We start from the raw sequence: 20086 nt of genomic DNA on the forward strand, positions 1-20086 counted from the left end.
CTGCTCAATCAAAAATATGTTTTATCTCTGTTAACTGAATTTACAGATCAGAAATAAGTTTCACAGAATGCATCTGTGTAGTTTTTATTTGAAGATATTCTTTTTCCCAATGTAGGCCTCTTAGCGCTTAGCATGTCCAATTGCAGTTTCTACAGAAAGAGTGTTTCAGAACGGCTCAATCAAAAGTAAGGTTCAACTCTGTTAGTTGAATGCACAGAACAGAAAGTATTTTCACAGAATGCTACTGTGTAGTTTATATTTGAATATATTCCTTTTTCCACTATTACCCTCTTAGCGCTCCGAATGTCCACTTGCATTTTCTACAGAAAGAGTGTTCAGAACTGCGCAATCAAAAGTATGTTTAACTCTGTTAGCTTAATGAACATATCAGAAATAACTTTCACACAATGCTTCTGTGTAGTTTTTATTTGAAGATATTATTTTTCCCAATAGAGGCCTCTTAGCGCTCAGAATGTCCAATTGCAGTTTCTACAGAAAGAGTGTTTCAGAAAGCCTCAATCAAAAGTAAGGTTCAACTCTGTTAATTGAATGCACAGAACAGAAAGAAGTTTCATACAATGCTTCTGTGTAGTTTATATCTGAACATACTCTTTTTTCCACTATTACCCACTTAGTGCTACGAATGTCCAGTTGCATTTTCTACAGACAGAGTGTTTCAAAACTTCTCAATCAAAATATGGTTTAACTCTGTTAGCTGAATGCTCAGATCAGAAAGAAGTTTCACAGAATGCTTCTGTGTAGTTTATATTTGAATATATTCCTTTTTCCACTACTACTCTCTTAGCGCTCCAAATGTCCAGTTGCATTTTCTACAGAAAGAGTGTTCAGATCTGCTCAATCAAAAGTATGGTTTAACTCTGTTAGCTGAATGCACAGATCAGAAAGAAATTTCACAGAATGATTCTGTGTAGTTTATATTTGGAGACATTCCATTTTCCACTATTACCCTATTAGCGCTCCGAATCTCCACTTGCATTTTCTACAGAAAGAGTGTTTCAGAACGGCTCAATCAAAACTAAGGTTCAACTCTTTTAGTTGAACAAACAGAACAGAAAGAAGTTTCACACAATTCTTCTGTGTAGTTTTTATTTGTAGACATTCTTTTTCCCAATATAGGCCTCTTAGCGCACAGAATATCCAATTGCAGTTTCTACAGAAAGAGTGTTTCAGAACGGCTCAATCAAAAGTAAGGTTCAACTCTGTTAGTTGAATGCACAGAACAGAAAGAAGTTTCATACAATGCTTCTGTGTAGTTTATATTTGAACATATTATTTTTTCCACTATTACCCACTTAGCGCTACGAATGTCCAGTTGCATTTTCTACAGACAGAGTGTTTCAAAACTGCTCAATCAAAAGTATGGTTTAACTCTGTTAGCTGAATGCTCAGATCAGAAAGAAGTTTCACAGAATACTTCTGTGTAGTTTATATTTGAATATATTCCTTTTTCCACTACTACGCTCTTAGCGCTCCAAATGTCCAGTTGCATTTTCTACAGAAAGAGTGTTCAGATCTGCTCAATCAAAAGTATGTTTTACCTCTGTTAGCTGAATGCACAGATCAGAAAGAAGTTTCACCGAATGATTCTGTGTAGTTTATATTTGAAGACATTCCTTTTTCCACTATTACCCTCTTAGCGCTCCGAATCTCCACTTGCATTTTCTACAAAAAGAGTGTTTCATAACTGCTCAATCAAAAATATGTTTTATCTCTGTTAACTGAATTTACAGATCAGAAATAAGTTTCACAGAATGCATCTGTGTAGTTTTTATTTGAAGATATTCTTTTTCCGAATGTAGGCCTCTTAGCGCTTAGCAGGTCCAATTGCAGTTTCTACAGAAAGAGTGTTTCAGAACGGCTCAATCAAAAGTAAGGATCAACTCTGTTAGTTGAATGCACAGAACAGAAAGAATTTTCACAGAATGCTACTGTGTAGTTTATATTTGAATATATTCCTTTTTCCACTATTACCCTCTTAGCGCTCCAAATGTCCACTTGCATTTTTTACAGAAAGAGTGTTCAGAACTGCGCAATCAAAAGTATGGTTTAACTCTGTTAGCTTAATGAACATATCAGAAATAAGTTTCACACAATGCTTCTGTGTAGTTTTTATTTGAAGATATTATTTTTCCCAATAGAGGCCTCTTAGCGCTCAGAATGTCCAATTGCAGTTTCTACAGAAAGAGTGTTTCAGAAAGGCTCAATCAAAAGTAAGGTTCAACTCTGTTAGTTGAATGCACAGAACAGAAAGAAGTTTCATACAATGCTTCTGTGTAGTTTATATCTGAACATACTCTTTGTTCCACTATTACCCACTTAGCGCTACGAATGTCCAGTTGCATTTTCTACAGACAGAGTGTTTCAAAACTGCTCAATCAAAATATGGTTTAACTCTGTTAGCTGAATGCTCAGATCAGAAAGAAGTTTCACAGAATGCTTCTGTGTAGTTTATATTTGAATATATTCCTTTTTCCACTACTACTCTCTTAGCGCTCCAAATGTCCAGTTGCATTTTCTACAGAAAGAGTGTTCAGATCTGCTCAATCAAAAGTATGGTTTAACTCTGTTAGCTGAATGCACAGATCAGAAAGAAATTTCACAGAATGATTCTGTGTAGTTTATATTTGGAGACATTCCTTTTTCCACTATTACCCTATTAGCGCTCCGAATCTCCACTTGCATTTTCTACAGAAAGAGTGTTTCAGAACGGCTCAATCAAAACTAAGGTTCAACTCATTTAGTTGAACAAACAGAACAGAAAGAAGTTTCACACAATTCTTCTGTGTAGTTTTTATTTGTAGACATTCTTTTTCCCAATATAGGCCTCTTAGCGCTCAGAATGTCCAATTGCAGTTTCTACAGAAAGAGTGTTTCAGAACGGCTCAATCAAAAGTAAGGTTCAACTCTGTTAGTTGAATGCACAGAACAGAAAGAAGTTTCATACAATGCTTCTGTGTAGTTTATATTTGAACATATTCTTTTTTCCACTATTACCCACTTAGCGCTACGAATGTCCAGTTGCATTTTCTACAGACAGAGTGTTTCAAAACTGCTCAATCAAAAGTATGGTTTAACTCTGTTAGCTGAATGCTCAGATCAGAAAGAAGTTTCACAGAATGCTTCTGTGTAGTTTATATTTGAATATATTCCTTTTTCCACTACTACGCTCTTAGCGCTCCAAATGTCCAGTTGCATTTTCTACAGAAAGAGTGTTCAGATCTGCTCAATCAAAAGTAAGGTTTAACTCTGTTAGCTGAATGCACAGATCAGAAAGAAGTTTCACCGAATGATTCTGTGTGGTTTATATTTGAAGACATTCCTTTTTCCACTATTACCCTCTTAGCGCTCCGAATCTCCACTTGCATTTTCTACAAAAAGAGTGTTTCATAACTGCTCAATCAAAAATATGTTTTATCTCTGTTAACTGAATTTACAGATCAGAAATAAGTTTCACAGAATGCATCTGTGTAGTTTTTATTTGAAGATATTCTTTTTCCCAATGTAGGCCTCTTAGCGCTTAGCATGTCCAATTGCAGTTTCTACAGAAAGAGTGTTTCAGAACGGCTCAATCAAAAGTAAGGTTCAACTCTGTTAGTTGAATGCACAGAACAGAAAGAATTTTCACAGAATGCTACTGTGTAGTTTATATTTGAATATATTCCTTTTTCCACTATTACCCTCTTAGCGCTCCGAATGTCCACTTGCATTTTCTACAGAAAGAGTGTTCAGAACTGCGCAATCAAAAGTATGGTTTCACTCTGTTAGCTTAATGAACATATCAGAAATAAGTTTCACACAATGCTTCTGTGTAGTTTTTATTTGAAGATATTATTTTTCCCAATAGAGGCCTCTTAGCGCTCAGAATGTCCAATTGCAGTTTCTACAGAAAGAGTGTTTCAGAAAGGCTCAATCAAAAGTAAGGTTCAACTCTGTTAGTTGAATGCACAGAACAGAAAGAAGTTTCATACAATGCTTCTGTGTAGTTTATATCTGAACATACTCTTTTTTCCACTATTACCCACTTAGTGCTACGAATGTCCAGTTGCATTTTCTACAGACAGAGTGTTTCAAAACTGCTCAATCAAAATATGGTTTAACTCTGTTAGCTGAATGCTCAGATCAGAAAGAAGTTTCACAGAATGCTTCTGTGTAGTTTATATTTGAATATATTCCTTTTTCCACTACTACTCTCTTAGCGCTCCAAATGTCCAGTTGCATTTTCTACAGAAAGAGTGTTCAGATCTGCTCAATCAAAAGTATGGTTTAACTCTGTTAGCTGAATGCACAGATCAGAAAGAAAATTCACAGAATGATTCTGTGTAGTTTATATTTGGAGACATTCCTTTATCCACTATTACCCTATTAGCGCTCCGAATCTCCACTTGCATTTTCTACAGAAAGAGTGTTTCAGAACGGCTCAATCAAAACTAAGGTTCAACTCTTTTAGTTGAACAAACAGAACAGAAAGAAGTTTCACACAATTCTTCTGTGTAGTTTTTATTTGTAGACATTCTTTTTCCCAATATAGGCCTCTTAGCGCTCAGAATGTCCAATTGCAGTTTCTACAGAAAGAGTGTTTCAGAACGGCTCAATCAAAAGTAAGGTTCAACTCTGTTAGTTGAATGCACAGAACAGAAAGTAGTTTCATACAATGCTTCTGTGTAGTTTATATTTGAACATATTCTTTTTTCCACTATTACCCACTTAGCGCTACTAATGTCCAGTTGCATTTTCTACAGACAGAGTGTTTCAAAACTGCTCAATCAAAAGTATGGTTTAACTCTGTTAGCTGAATGCTCAGATCAGAAAGAAGTTTCACAGAATGCTTCTGTGTAGTTTATATTTGAATATATTCCTTTTTCCACTACTACGCTCTTAGCGCTCCAAATGTCCAGTTGCATTTTCTACAGAAAGAGTGTTCAGATCTGCTCAATCAGAAGTAAGGTTTAACTCTGTTAGCTGAATGCACAGATCAGAAAGAAGTTTCACCGAATGATTCTGTGTGGTTTATATTTGAAGACATTCCTTTTTCCACTATTACCCTCTTAGCGCTCCGAATCTCCACTTGCATTTTCTACAAAAAGAGTGTTTCATAACTGCTCAATCAAAAATATGTTTTATCTCTGTTAACTGAATTTACAGATCAGAAATAAGTTTCACAGAATGCATCTGTGTAGTTTTTATTTGAAGATATTCTTTTTCCCAATGTAGGCCTCTTAGCGCTTAGCATGTCCAATTGCAGTTTCTACAGAAAGAGTGTTTCAGAACGGCTCAATCAAAAGTAAGGTTCAACTCTGTTAGTTGAATGCACAGAACAGAAAGAATTTTCACAGAATGCTACTGTGTAGTTTATATTTGAATATATTCCTTTTTCCACTATTACCCTCTTAGCGCTCCGAATGTCCACTTGCATTTTCTACAGAAAGAGTGTTCAGAACTGCGCAATCAAAAGTATGGTTTAACTCTGTTAGCTTAATGAACATATCAGAAATAAGTTTCACACAATGCTTCTGTGTAGTTTTTATTTGAAGATATTATTTTTCCCAATAGAGGCCTCTTAGCGCTCAGAATGTCCAATTGCAGTTTCTACAGAAAGAGTGTTTCAGAAAGGCTCAATCAAAAGTAAGGTTCAACTCTGTTAGTTGAATGCTCAGAACAGAAAGAAGTTTCATACAATGCTTCTGTGTAGTTTATATCTGAACATACTCTTTTTTCCACTATTACCCACTTAGTGCTACGAATGTCCAGTTGCATTTTCTACAGACAGAGTGTTTCAAAACTGCTCAATCAAAATATGGTTTAACTCTGTTAGCTGAATGCTCAGATCAGAAAGAAGTTTCACAGAATGCTTCTGTGTAGTTTATATTTGAATATATTCCTTTTTCCACTACTACTCTCTTAGCGCTCCAAATGTCCAGTTGCATTTTCTACAGAAAGAGTGTTCAGATCTGCTCAATCAAAAGTATGGTTTAACTCTGTTAGCTGAATGCACAGATCAGAAAGAAATTTCACAGAATGATTCTGTGTAGTTTATATTTGGAGACATTCCTTTTTCCACTATTACCCTATTAGCGCTCCGAATCTCCACTTGCATTTTCTACGGAAAGAGTGTTTCAGAACGGCTCAATCAAAACTAAGGTTCAACTCTTTTAGTTGAACAAACAGAACAGAAAGAAGTTTCACACAATTCTTCTGTGTAGTTTTTATTTGTAGACATTCTTTTTCCCAATATAGGCCTCTTAGCGCTCAGAATATCCAATTGCAGTTTCTACAGAAAGAGTGTTTCAGAACGGCTCAATCAAAAGTAAGGTTCAACTCTGTTAGTTGAATGCACAGAACAGAAAGAAGTTTCATACAATGCTTCTGTGTAGTTTATATTTGAACATATTATTTTTTCCACTATTACCCACTTAGCGCTACGAATGTCCAGTTGCATTTTCTACAGACAGAGTGTTTCAAAACTGCTCAATCAAAAGTATGTTTTAACTCTGTTAGCTGAATGCTCAGATCAGAAAGAAGTTTCACAGAATACTTCTGTGTAGTTTATATTTGAATATATTCCTTTTTCCACTACTACGCTCTTAGCGCTCCAAATGTCCAGTTGCATTTTCTACAGAAAGAGTGTTCAGATCTGCTCAATCAAAAGTATGGTTTACCTCTGTTAGCTGAATGCACAGATCAGAAAGAAGTTTCACCGAATGATTCTGTGTAGTTTATATTTGAAGACATTCCTTTTTCCACTATTACCCTCTTAGCGCTCCGAATCTCCACTTGCATTTTCTACAAAAAGAGTGTTTCATAACTGCTCAATCAAAAATATGTTTTATCTCTGTTAACTGAATTTACAGATCAGAAATAAGTTTCACAGAATGCATCTGTGTAGTTTTTATTTGAAGATATTCTTTTTCCGAATGTAGGCCTCTTAGCGCTTAGCAGGTCCAATTGCAGTTTCTACAGAAAGAGTGTTTCAGAACGGCTCAATCAAAAGTAAGGATCAACTCTGTTAGTTGAATGCACAGAACAGAAAGAATTTTCACAGAATGCTACTGTGTAGTTTATATTTGAATATATTCCTTTTTCCACTATTACCCTCTTAGCGCTCCAAATGTCCACTTGCATTTTTTACAGAAAGAGTGTTCAGAACTGCGCAATCAAAAGTATGGTTTAACTCTGTTAGCTTAATGAACATATCAGAAATAAGTTTCACACAATGCTTCTGTGTAGTTTTTATTTGAAGATATTATTTTTCCCAATAGAGGCCTCTTAGCGCTCAGAATGTCCAATTGCAGTTTCTACAGAAAGAGTGTTTCAGAAAGGCTCAATCAAAAGTAAGTTTCAACTCTGTTAGTTGAATGCACAGAACAGAAAGAAGTTTCATACAATGCTTCTGTGTAGTTTATATCTGAACATACTCTTTTTTCCACTATTACCCACTTAGCGCTACGAATGTCCAGTTGCATTTTCTACAGACAGAGTGTTTCAAAACTGCTCAATCAAAATATGGTTTAACTCTGTTAGCTGAATGCTCAGATCAGAAAGAAGTTTCACAGAATGCTTCTGTGTAGTTTATATTTGAATATATTCCTTTTTCCACTACTACTCTCTTAGCGCTCCAAATGTCCAGTTGCATTTTCTACAGAAAGAGTGTTCAGATCTGCTCAATCAAAAGTATGGTTTAACTCTGTTAGCTGAATGCACAGATCAGAAAGAAATTTCACAGAATGATTCTGTGTAGTTTATATTTGGAGACATTCCTTTTTCCACTATTACCCTATTAGCGCTCCGAATCTCCACTTGCATTTTCTACAGAAAGAGTGTTTCAGAACGGCTCAATCAAAACTAAGGTTCAACTCTTTTAGTTGAACAAACAGAACAGAAAGAAGTTTCACACAATTCTTCTGTGTAGTTTTTATTTGTAGACATTCTTTTTCCCAATATAGGCCTCTTAGCGCTCAGAATGTCCAATTGCAGTTTCTACAGAAAGAGTGTTTCAGAACGGCTCAATCAAAAGTAAGGTTCAACTCTGTTAGTTGAATGCACAGAACAGAAAGAAGTTTCATACAATGCTTCTGTGTAGTTTATATTTGAACATATTCTTTTTTCCACTATTACCCACTTAGCGCTACGAATGTCCAATTGCATTTTCTACAGACAGAGTGTTTCAAAACTGCTCAATCAAAAGTATGGTTTAACTCTGTTAGCTGAATGCTCAGATCAGAAAGAAGTTTCACAGAATGCTTCTGTGTAGTTTATATTTGAATATATTCCTTTTTCCACTACTATGCTCTTAGCGCTCAAAATGTCCAGTTGCATTTTCTACAGAAAGAGTGTTCAGATCTGCTCAATCAAAAGTATGGTTTAACTCTGTTAGCTGAATGCACAGATCAGAAAGAAGTTTCACTGAATGATTCTGTGTAGTTTATATTTGAAGACATTCCATTTTCCACTATTACCCTCTTAGCGTTCCGAATCTCCACTTGCATTTTCTACAAAAAGAGTGTTTCATAACTGCTCCATCAAAAATATGTTTTATCTCTGTTAACTGAATTTACAGATCAGAAATAAGTTTCACAGAATGCATCTGTGTAGTTTTTATTTGAAGATATTCTTTTTCCCAATGTAGGCCTCTTAGCGCTTAGCATGTCCAATTGCAGTTTCTACAGAAACAGTGTTTCAGAACGGCTCAATCAAAAGTAAGGTTCAACTCTGTTAGTTGAATGCACAGAACAGAAAGAGTTTTCACAGAATGCTACTGTGTAGTTTATATTTGAATATATTCCTTTTTCCACTATTACCCTCTTAGCGCTCCGAATTTCCACTTGCATTTTCTACAGAAAGAGTGTTCAGAACTGCGCAATCAAAAGTATGGTTTAACTCTGTTAGCTTAATGAACATATCAGAAATAAGTTTCACACAATGCTTCTGTGTAGTTTTTATTTGAAGATATTATTTTTCCCAATAGAGGCCTCTTAGCGCTCAGAATGTCCAATTGCAGTTTCTACAGAAAGAGTGTTTCAGAAAGGCTCAATCAAAAGTAAGGTTCAACTCTGTGAGTTGAATGCACAGAACAGAAAGTAGTTTCATACAATGCTTCTGTGTAGTTTATATTTGAACATATTCTTTTTTCCACTATTACCCACTTAGCGCTACGAATGTCCAGTTGCATTTTCTGCAGACAGATTGTTTCAAAACTGCTCAATCAAAAGTATGGTTTAACTCTGTTAGCTGAATGCTCAGATCAGAAAGAAGTTTCACAGAATGCTTCTGTGTAGTTTATATTTGAATATATTCCTTTTTCCACTACTACTCTCTTAGCGCTCCAAATGTCCAGTTGCATTTTCTACAGAAAGAGTGTTCAGATCTGCTCAATCAAAAGTATGGTTTAACTCTGTTAGCTGAATGCACAGATCAGAAAGAAGTTTCACAGAATGATTCTGTGTAGTTTATATTTGGAGACATTCCTTTTTCCACTATTACCCTCTTGGCGCTCCGAATCTCCACTTGCATTTTCTACAGAAATAGTGTTTCAGAACGGCTCAATCAAAAATATGTTTTATCTCTGTTAACTGAATTTACAGATCAGAAATAAGTTTCACAGAATGCATCTGTGTAGTTTTTTTTGAAGATATTCTTTTTCCCAATGTAGGCCTCTTAGCGCTTAGCATGTCCAATTGCAGTTTCTACAGAAAGAGTGTTTCAGAACGGCTCAATCAAAAGTAAGGTTCAACTCTGTTAGTTGAATGCACAGAACAGAAAGAATTTTCACAGAATGCTACTGTGTAGTTTATATTTGAATATATTCCTTTTTCCACTATTACCCTCTTAGCGCTCCGAATGTCCACTTGCATTTTCTACAGAAAGAGTGTTCAGAACTGCGCAATCAAAAGTATGGTTTAACTCTGTTAGCTTAATGAACATATCAGAAATAAGTTTCACACAATGCTTCTGTGTAGTTTTTATTTGAAGATATTATTTTTCCCAATAGAGGCCTCTTAGCGCTCAGAATGTCCAATTGCAGTTTCTACAGAAAGAGTGTTTCAGAAAGGCTCAATCAAAAGTAAGGTTCAACTCTGTTAGTTGAATGCACAGAACAGAAAGAAGTTTCATACAATGCTTCTGTGTAGTTTATATATGAACATATTCTTTTTTCCACTATTACCCACTTAGCGCTACGAATGTCCAGTTGCATTTTCTACAGACAGAGTGTTTCAAAACTGCTCAATCAAAAGTACGGTTTAACTCTGTTAGCTGAATGCTCAGATCAGAAAGAAGTTTCACAGAATGCTTCTGTGTAGTTTATATTTGAATATATTCCTTTTTCCACTACTACTCTCTTAGCGCTCCAAATGTCCAGTTGCATTTTCTACAGAAAGAGTGTTCAGATCTGCTCAATCAAAAGTATGGTTTAATTCTGTTAGCTGAATGCACAGATCAGAAAGAAGTTTCACGGAATGATTCTGTCTAGTTTATATTTGGAGACATTCCTTTTTCCACTATTAACCTCTTAGCGCTCGGAATCTCCACTTGCATTTTCTACAGAAAGAGTGTTTCAGAACGGCTCAATCAAAACTAAGGTTCAACTCTTTTAGTTGAACAAACAGAACAGAAAGTAGTTTCACACAATTCTTCTGTGTAGTTTTTATTTGTAGACATTCTTTTTCCCAATATAGGCCTCTTAGCGCTCAGAATGTCCAATTGCAGTTTCTACAGAAAGAGTGTTTCAGAACGGCTCAATCAAAAGTAAGGTTCAACTCTGTTAGTTGAATGCACAGAACAGAAAGAAGTTTCATACAATGCTTCTGTGTAGTTTATATTTGAACATATTCTTTTTTCCACTATTACCCACTTAGCGCTACGAATGTCCAGTTGCATTTTCTACAGACAGAGTGTTTCAAAACTGCTCAATCAAAAGTATGGTTTAACTCTGTTAGCTGAATGCTCAGATCAGAAAGAAGTTTCACAGAATGCTTCTGTGTAGTTTATATTTGAATATATTCCTTTTTCCACTACTACGCTCTTAGCGCTCCAAATGTCCAGTTGCATTTTCTACAGAAAGAGTGTTCAGATCTGCTCAATCAAAAGTATGGTTTAACTCTGTTAGCTGAATGCACAGATCAGAAAGAAGTTTCACCGAATGATTCTGTGTGGTTTATATTTGAAGACATTCCTTTTTCCACTATTACCCTCTTAGCGCTCCGAATCTCCACTTGCATTTTCTACAAAAAGAGTGTTTCATAACTGCTCAATCAAAAATATGTTTTATCTCTGTTAACTGAATTTACAGATCAGAAATAAGTTTCACAGAATGCATCTGTGTAGTTTTTATTTGAAGATATTCTTTTTCCCAAGGTAGGCCTCTTAGCGCTTAGCATGTCCAATTGCAGTTTCTACAGAAAGAGTGTTTCAGAACGGCTCAATCAAATGTAAGGTTCAACTCTGTTAGTTGAATGCACAGAACAGAAAGAATTTTCACAGAATGCTACTGTGTAGTTTATATTTGAATATATTCCTTTTTCCACTATTACCCTCTTAGCGCTCCGAATGTCCACTTGCATTTTCTACAGAAAGAGTGTTCAGAACTGCGCAATCAAAAGTATGGTTTCACTCTGTTAGCTTAATGAACATATCAGAAATAAGTTTCACACAATGCTTCTGTGTAGTTTTTATTTGAAGATATTATTTTTCCCAATAGAGGCCTCTTAGCGCTCAGAATGTCCAATTGCAGTTTCTACAGAAAGAGTGTTTCAGAAAGGCTCAATCAAAACTAAGGTTCAACTCTGTTAGTTGAATGCACAGAACAGAAAGAAGTTTCATACAATGCTTCTGTGTAGTTTATATTTGAATATATTCCTTTTTCCACTACTACTCTCTTAGCGCTCCAAATGTCCAGTTGACTTTTCTACAGAAAGAGTGTTCAGATCTGCTCAATCAAAAGTATGTTTTAACTCTGTTAGCTGAATGCACAGATCAGAAAGATGTTTCACAGAATGATTCTGTGTAGTTTATATTTGGAGACATTCCTTTTTCCACTATTACCCTCTTAGCGCTCCGAATCTCCACTTGCATTTTCTACAGAAATAGTGTTTCAGAACGGCTCAATCAAAAATATGTTTTATCTCTGTTAACTGAATTTACAGATCAGAAATAAGTTTCACAGAATGCATCTGTGTAGTTTTTATTTGAAGATATTCTTTTTCCCAATGTAGGCCTCTTAGCGCTTAGCTTGTCCAATTGCAGTTTCTACAGAAAGAGTGTTTCAGAACGGCTCAATCAAAAGTAAGGTTCAACTCTGTTAGTTGAATGCACAGAACAGAAAGAATTTTCATAGAATGCTACTTTGTAGTTTATATTTGAATATATTCCTTTTTCCACTATTACCCTCTTAGCGCTCCGAATGTCCACTTGCATTTTCTACAGAAAGAGTGTTCAGAACTGCGCAATCAAAAGTATGGTTTAACTCTGTTAGCTTAATGAACATATCAGAAATAAGTTTCACACAATGCTTCTGTGTAGTTTTTATTTGAAGATATTATTTTTCCCAATAGAGGCCTCTTAGCGCTCAGAATGTCCAATTGCAGTTTCTACAGAAAGAGTGTTTCAGAAAGCCTCAATCAAAAGTAAGGTTCAACTCTGTTAGTTGAATGCACAGAACAGAAAGAAGTTTCATACAATGCTTCTGTGTAGTTTATATCTGAACATACTCTTTTTTCCACTATTACCCACTTAGCGCTACGAATGTCCAGTTGCATTTTCTACAGACAGAGTGTTTCAAAACTGCTCAATCAAAATATGTTTTAACTCTGTTAGCTGAATGCTCAGATCAGAAAGAAGTTTCACAGAATGCTTCTGTGTAGTTTATATTTGAATATATTCCTTTTTCCACTACTACTCTCTTAGCGCTCCAAATGTCCAGTTGCATTTTCTACAGAAAGAGTGTTGAGATCTGCTCAATCAAAAGTATGGTTTAACTCTGTTAGCTGAATGCACAGATCAGAAAGAAATTTCACAGAATGATTCTGTGTAGTTTATATTTGGAGACATTCCTTTTTCCACTATTACCCTATTAGCGCTCCGAATCTCCACTTGCATTTTCTACAGAAAGAGTGTTTCAGAACGGCTCAATCAAAACTAAGGTTCAACTCTTTTAGTTGAACAAACAGAACAGAAAGAAGTTTCACACAATTCTTCTGTGTAGTTTTTATTTGTAGACATTCTTTTTCCCAATATAGGCCTCTTAGCGCTCAGAATGTCCAATTGCAGTTTCTACAGAAAGAGTGTTTCAGAACGGCTCAATAAAAAGTAAGGTTCAACCCTGTTAGTTGAATGCACAGAACAGAAAGAAGTTTCATACAATGCTTCTGTGTAGTTTATATTTGAACATATTCTTTTTTCCACTATTACCCACTTAGCGCTACGAATGTCCAGTTGCATTTTCTACAGACAGAGTGTTTCAAAACTGCTCAATCAAAAGTATGGTTTAACTCTGTTAGCTGAATGCTCAGATCAGAAAGAAGTTTCACAGAAGGCTTCTGTGCAGTTTATATTTGAATATATTCCTTTTTCCACTACTACTCTCTTAGCGCTCCAAATGTCCAGTTGCATTTTCTGCAGAAAGATTGTTCAGATCTGCTCAATCAAAAGTATGGTTTAACTCTGTTAGCTGAATGCACAGATCAGAAAGAAGTTTCACCGAATGATTCTGTGTAGTTTATATTTGAAGACATTCCTTTTTCCACTATTACCCTCTTAGCGCTCCGAATCTCCAGTTGCATTTTCTACAAAAAGAGTGTTTCATAACTGCTCAATCAAAAATATGTTTTATCTCTGTTAACTGAATTTACAGGTCAGAAATAAGTTTCACAGAATGCATCTGTGTAGTTTTTATTTGAAGATATTCTTTTTCCGAATGTAGGCCTCTTAGCGCTTAGCAGGTCCAATTGCAGTTTCTACAGAAAGAGTGTTTCAGAACGGCTCAATCAAAAGTAAGGTTCAACTCTGTTAGTTGAATGGACAGAACAGAAAGAATTTTCACAGAATGCTACTGTGTAGTTTATATTTGAATATATTAATTTTTCCACTATTACCCTCTTAGCGCTCCAAATGTCCACTTGCATTTTTTACAGAAAGAGTGTTCAGAACTGCGCAATCAAAAGTATGGTTTAACTCTGTTAGCTTAATGAACATATCAGAAATAAGTTTCACACAATGCTTCTGTGTAGTTTTTATTTGAAGATATTATTTTTCCCAATAGAGGCCTCTTAGCGCTCAGAATGTCCAATTGCAGTTTCTACAGAAAGAGTGTTTCAGAAAGGCTCAATCAAAAGTAAGGTTCAACTCTTTTAGTTGAATGCACAGAACAGGAAGAAGTTTCATACAATGCTTCTGTGTAGTTTATATTTGAACATATTCTTTTTTCCACTATTACCCACTTAGCGCTACGAATGTCCAGTTGCATTTTCTACAGACAGAGTGTTTCAAAACTGCTCAATCAAAAGTATGGTTTAACTCTGTTAGCTGAATGCTCAGATCAGAAAGAAGATTCACAGAATGCTTCTGTGTAGTTTATATTTGAATATATTACTTTTTCCACTACTACTCTCTTAGCGCTCCAAATGTCCAGTTGCATTTTCTACAGAAAGAGTGTTCAGATCTGCTCAATCAAAAGTATGGTTTAACTCTGTTAGCTGAATGCACAGATCAGAAAGAAGTTTCACAGAATGATTCTGTGTAGTTTATATTTGGAGACATTCCTTTTTCCACTATTACCCTCTTAGCGCTCCGAATCTCCACTTGCATTTTCTACAGAAAGAGTGTTTCAGAACGGCTCAATCAAAACTAAGGTTCAACCCTTTTAGTTGAACAAACAGAACAGAAAGAAGTTTCACATAATTCTTCTGTGTAGTTTTTATTTGTAGACATTCTTTTTCCCAATATAGGCCTCTTAGCGCTCAGAATGTCCAATTGCAGTTTCTACAGAAAGAGTGTTTCAGAACGGCTCAATCAAAAGTAATGTTCAACTCTGTTAGTTGAATGCACAGAACAGAAAGAAGTTTCATACAATGCTTCTGTGTAGTTTATATTTGAACATATTCTTTTTTCCACTATTACCCACTTAGCGCTACGAATGTCCAGTTGCTTTTTCTACAGACAGAGTGTTTCAAAACTGCTCAATCAAAAGTATGGTTTAACTCTGTTAGCTGAATGCTCAGATCAGAAAGAAGTTTCACAGAATGCTTCTGTGTAGTTTATATTTGAATATATTCCTTTTTCCACTACTACGCTCTTAGCGCTCCAAATGTCCAGTTGCATTTTCTACAGAAAGAGTGTTCAGATCTGCTCAATCAAAAGTATGGTTTAACTCTGTTAGCTGAATGCACAGATCAGAAAGAAGTTTCACCGAATGATTCTGTGTGGTTTATATTTGAAGACATTCCTTTTTCCACTATTACCCTCTTAGCGCTCCGAATCTCCACTTGCATTTTCTACAAAAAGAGTGTTTCATAACTGCTCAATCAAAAATATGTTTTATCTCTGTTAACTGAATTTACAGATCAGAAATAAGTTTCACAGAATGCATCTGTGTAGTTTTTATTTGAAGATATTCTTTTTCCCAATGTAGGCCTCTTAGCGCTTAGCATGTCCAATTGCAGTTTCTACAGAAAGAGTGTTTCAGAGCGGCTCAATCAAAAGTAAGGTTCAACTCTGTTAGTTGAATGCACAGAACAGAAAGAATTTTCACAGAATGCTACTGTGTAGTTTATATTTGAATATATTCCTTTTTCCACTATTACCCTCTTAGCGCTCCGAATGTCCACTTGCATTTTCTACAGAAAGAGTGTTCAGAACTGCGCAATCAAAAGTATGGTTTAACTCCGTTAGCTTAATGAACATATCAGAAATAAGTTTCACACAATGCTTCTGTGTAGTTTTTATTTGAAGATATTATTTTTCCCAATAGAGGCCTCTTAGCGCTCAGAATGTCCAATTGCAGTTTCTACAGAAAGAGTGTTTCAGAAAGGCTCAATCAAAAGTAAGGTTCAACTCTGTTAGTTGAATGCACAGAACAGAAAGAAGTTTCATACAATGCTTCTGTGTAGTTTATATCTGAACATACTCTTTTTTCCACTATTACCCACTTAGTGCTACGAATGTCCAGTTGCATTTTCTACAGACAGAGTGTTTCAAAACTGCTCAATCAAAATATGGTTTAACTCTGTTAGCTGAATGCTCAGATCAGAAAGAAGTTTCACAGAATGCTTCTGTGTAGTTTATATTTGAATATATTCCTTTTTCCACTACTACTCTCTTAGCGCTCAAAATGTCCAGTTGCATTTTCTACAGAAAGAGTGTTCAGATCTGCTCAATCAAAAGTATGGTTTAACTCTGTTAGCTGAATGCACAGATCAGAAAGAAATTTCACAGAATGATTCTGTGTAGTTTATATTTGGAGACATTCCTTTTTCCACTATTACCCTATTAGCGCTCCGAATCTCCACTTGCATTTTCTACAGAAAGAGTGTTTCAGAACGGCTCAATCAAAACTAAGGTTCAACTCTTTTAGTTGAACAAACAGAACAGAAAGAAGTTTCACACAATTCTTCTGTGTAGTTTTTATTTGTAGACATTCTTTTTCCCAATATAGGCCTCTTAGCGCTCAGAATATCCAATTGCAGTTTCTACAGAAAGAGTGTTTCAGAACGGCTCAATCAAAAGTAAGGTTCAACTCTGTTAGTTGAATGCACAGAACAGAAAGGAGTTTCATACAATGCTTCTGTGTAGTTTATATTTGAACATATTATTTTTTCCACTATTACCCACTTAGCGCTACGAATGTCCAGTTGCATTTTCTACAGACAGAGTGTTTCAAAACTGCTCAATCAAAAGTATGGTTTAACTCTGTTAGCTGAATGCTCAGATCAGAAAGAAGTTTCACAGAATACTTCTGTGTAGTTTATATTTGAATATATTCCTTTTTCCACTACTACGCTCTTAGCGCTCCAAATGTCCAGTTGCATTTTCTACAGAAAGAGTGTTCAGATCTGCTCAATCAAAAGTATGGTTTACCTCTGTTAGCTGAATGCACAGATCAGAAACAAGTTTCACCGAATGATTCTGTGTGGTTTATATTTGAAGACATTTCTTTTTCCACTATTACCCTCTTAGCGCTCCGAATCTCCACTTGCATTTTCTACAAAAAGAGTGTTTCATAACTGCTCAATCAAAAATATGTTTTATCTCTGTTAACTGAATTTACAGATCAGAAATAAGTTTCACAGAATGCATCTGTGTAGTTTTTATTTGAAGATATTCTTTTTCCGAATGTAGGCCTCTTAGCGCTTAGCAGGTCCAATTGCAGTTTCTACAGAAAGAGTGTTTCAGAACGGCTCAATCAAAAGTAAGGATCAACTCTGTTAGTTGAATGCACAGAACAGAAAGAATTTTCATAGAATGCTACTTTGTAGTTTATATTTGAATATATTCCTTTTTCCACTATTACCCTCTTAGCGCTCCAAATGTCCACTTGCATTTTTTACAGAAAGAGTGTTCAGAACTGCACAATCAAAAGTATGGTTTAACTCTGTTAGCTTAATGAACATATCAGAAATAAGTTTCACACAATGCTTCTGTGTAGTTTTTATTTGAAGATATTATTTTTCCCAATAGAGGCCTCTTAGCGCTCAGAATGTCCAATTGCAGTTTCTACAGAAAGAGTGTTTCAGAAAGGCTCAATCAAAAGTAAGGTTCAACTCTGTTAGTTGAATGCACAGAACAGAAAGAAGTTTCATACAATGCTTCTGTGTAGTTTATATCTGAACATACTCTTTTTTCCACTATTACCCACTTAGCGCTACGAATGTCCAGTTGCATTTTCTACACACAGAGTGTTTCAAAACTGCTCAATCAAAATATGGTTTAACTCTGTTAGCTGAATGCTCAGATCAGAAAGAAGTTTCACAGAATGCTTCTGTGTAGTTTATATTTGAATATATTCCTTTTTCCACTACTACTCTCTTAGCGCTCCAAATGTCCAGTTGCATTTTCTACAGAAAGAGTGTTCAGATCTGCTCAATCAAAAGTATGGTTTAACTCTTTTAGCTGAATGCACAGATCAGAAAGAAATTTCACAGAATGATTCTGTGTAGTTTATATTTGGAGACATTCCTTTTTCCACTATTAACCTATTAGCGCTCCGAATCTCCACTTGCATTTTCTACAGAAAGAGTGTTTCAGAACGGCTCAATCAAAACTAAGGTTCAACTCTTTTAGTTGAACAAACAGAACAGAAAGAAGTTTCACACAATTCTTCTGTGTAGTTTTTATTTGTAGACATTCTTTTTCCAAATATAGGCCTCTTAGCGCTCAGAATGTCCAATTGCAGTTTCTACAGAAAGAGTGTTTCAGAACGGCTCAATCAAAAGTAAGGTTCAACTCTGTTAGTTGAATGCACAGAACAGAAAGACGTTTCATACAATGCTTCTGTGTAGTTTATATTTGAACATATTCTTTTTTCCACTATTACCCACTTAGCGCTACGAATGTCCAGTTGCATTTTCTACAGACAGAGTGTTTCAAAACTGCTCAATCAAAAGTATGGTTTAACTCTGTTAGCTGAATGCTCAGATCAGAAAGAAGTTTCACAGAAGGCTTCTGTGTAGTTTATATTTGAATATATTCCTTTTTCCACTACTACGCTCTTAGCGCTCCAAATGTCCAGTTGCATTTTCTGCAGAAAGAGTGTTCAGATCTGCTCAATCAAAAGTATGGTTTAACTCTGTTATCTGAATGCACAGATCAGAAAGAAGTTTCACCGAATGATTCTGTGTAGTTTATATTTGAAGACATTCCTTTTTCCACTATTACCCTCTTAGCGCTCCGAATCTCCACTTGCATTTTCTACAAAAAGAGTGTTTCATAACTGCTCAATCAAAAATATGTTTTATCTCTGTTAACTGAATTTACAGGTCAGAAATAAGTTTCACAGAATGCATCTGTGTAGTTTTTATTTGAAGATATTCTTTTTCCGAATGTAGGCCTCTTAGCGCTTAGCAGGTCCAATTGCAGTTTCTACAGAAAGAGTGTTTCAGAACGGCTCAATCAAAAGTAAGGATCAACTCTGTTAGTTGAATGCACAGAACAGAAAGAATTTTCACAGAATGCTACTGTGTAGTTTATATTTGAATATATTCCTTTTTCCACTATTACCCTCTTAGCGCTCCAAATTTCCACTTGCATTTTTTACAGAAAGAGTGTTCAGAACTGCGCAATCAAAAGTATGGTTTAACACTGTTAGCTTAATGAACATATCAGAAATAAGTTTCACACAATGCTTCTGTGTAGTTTTTATTTGAAGATATTATTTTTCCCAATAGAGGCCTCTTAGCGCTCAGAATGTCCAATTGCAGTTTCTACAGAAAGAGTGTTTCAGAAAGGCTCAATCAAAAGTAAGGTTCAACTCTTTTAGTTGAATGCACAGAACAGAAAGAAGTTTCATACAATGCTTCTGTGTAGTTTATATTTGAAAATATTCTTTTTTCCACTATTACCCACTTAGCGCTACGAATGTCCAGTTGCATTTACTACAAACAGAGTGTTTCAAAACTGCTCAATCAAAAGTATGGTTTAACTCTGTTAGCTGAATGCTCAGATCAGAAAGAAGTTTCACAGAATGCTTCTGTGTAGTTTATATTTGAATATATTACTTTTTCCACTACTACTCTCTTAGCGCTCCAAATGTCCAGTTGCATTTTCTACAGAAAGAGTGTTCAGATCTGCTCAATCAAAAGTATGGTTTAATTCTGTTAGCTGAATTCACAGATCAGAAATAAGTTTCACACAATGCTTCTGTGTAGTTTTTATTTGAAGATATTATTTTTCCCAATAGAGGCCTCTTAGCGCTCAGAATGTCCAATTGCAGTTTCTACAGAAAGAGTGTTTCAGAAAGGCTCAATCAAAACTAAGGTTCAACTCTGTTAGTTGAATGCACAGAACAGAAAGAAGTTTCATACAATGCTTCTGTGTAGTTTATATTTGAATATATTCCTTTTTCCACTACTACTCTCTTAGC

Source organism: Symphalangus syndactylus, chromosome 23 (genome assembly GCF_028878055.3).
Source record: "Symphalangus syndactylus isolate Jambi chromosome 23, NHGRI_mSymSyn1-v2.1_pri, whole genome shotgun sequence".
In the NCBI taxonomy this organism is placed as follows: domain Eukaryota; kingdom Metazoa; phylum Chordata; class Mammalia; order Primates; family Hylobatidae; genus Symphalangus; species Symphalangus syndactylus.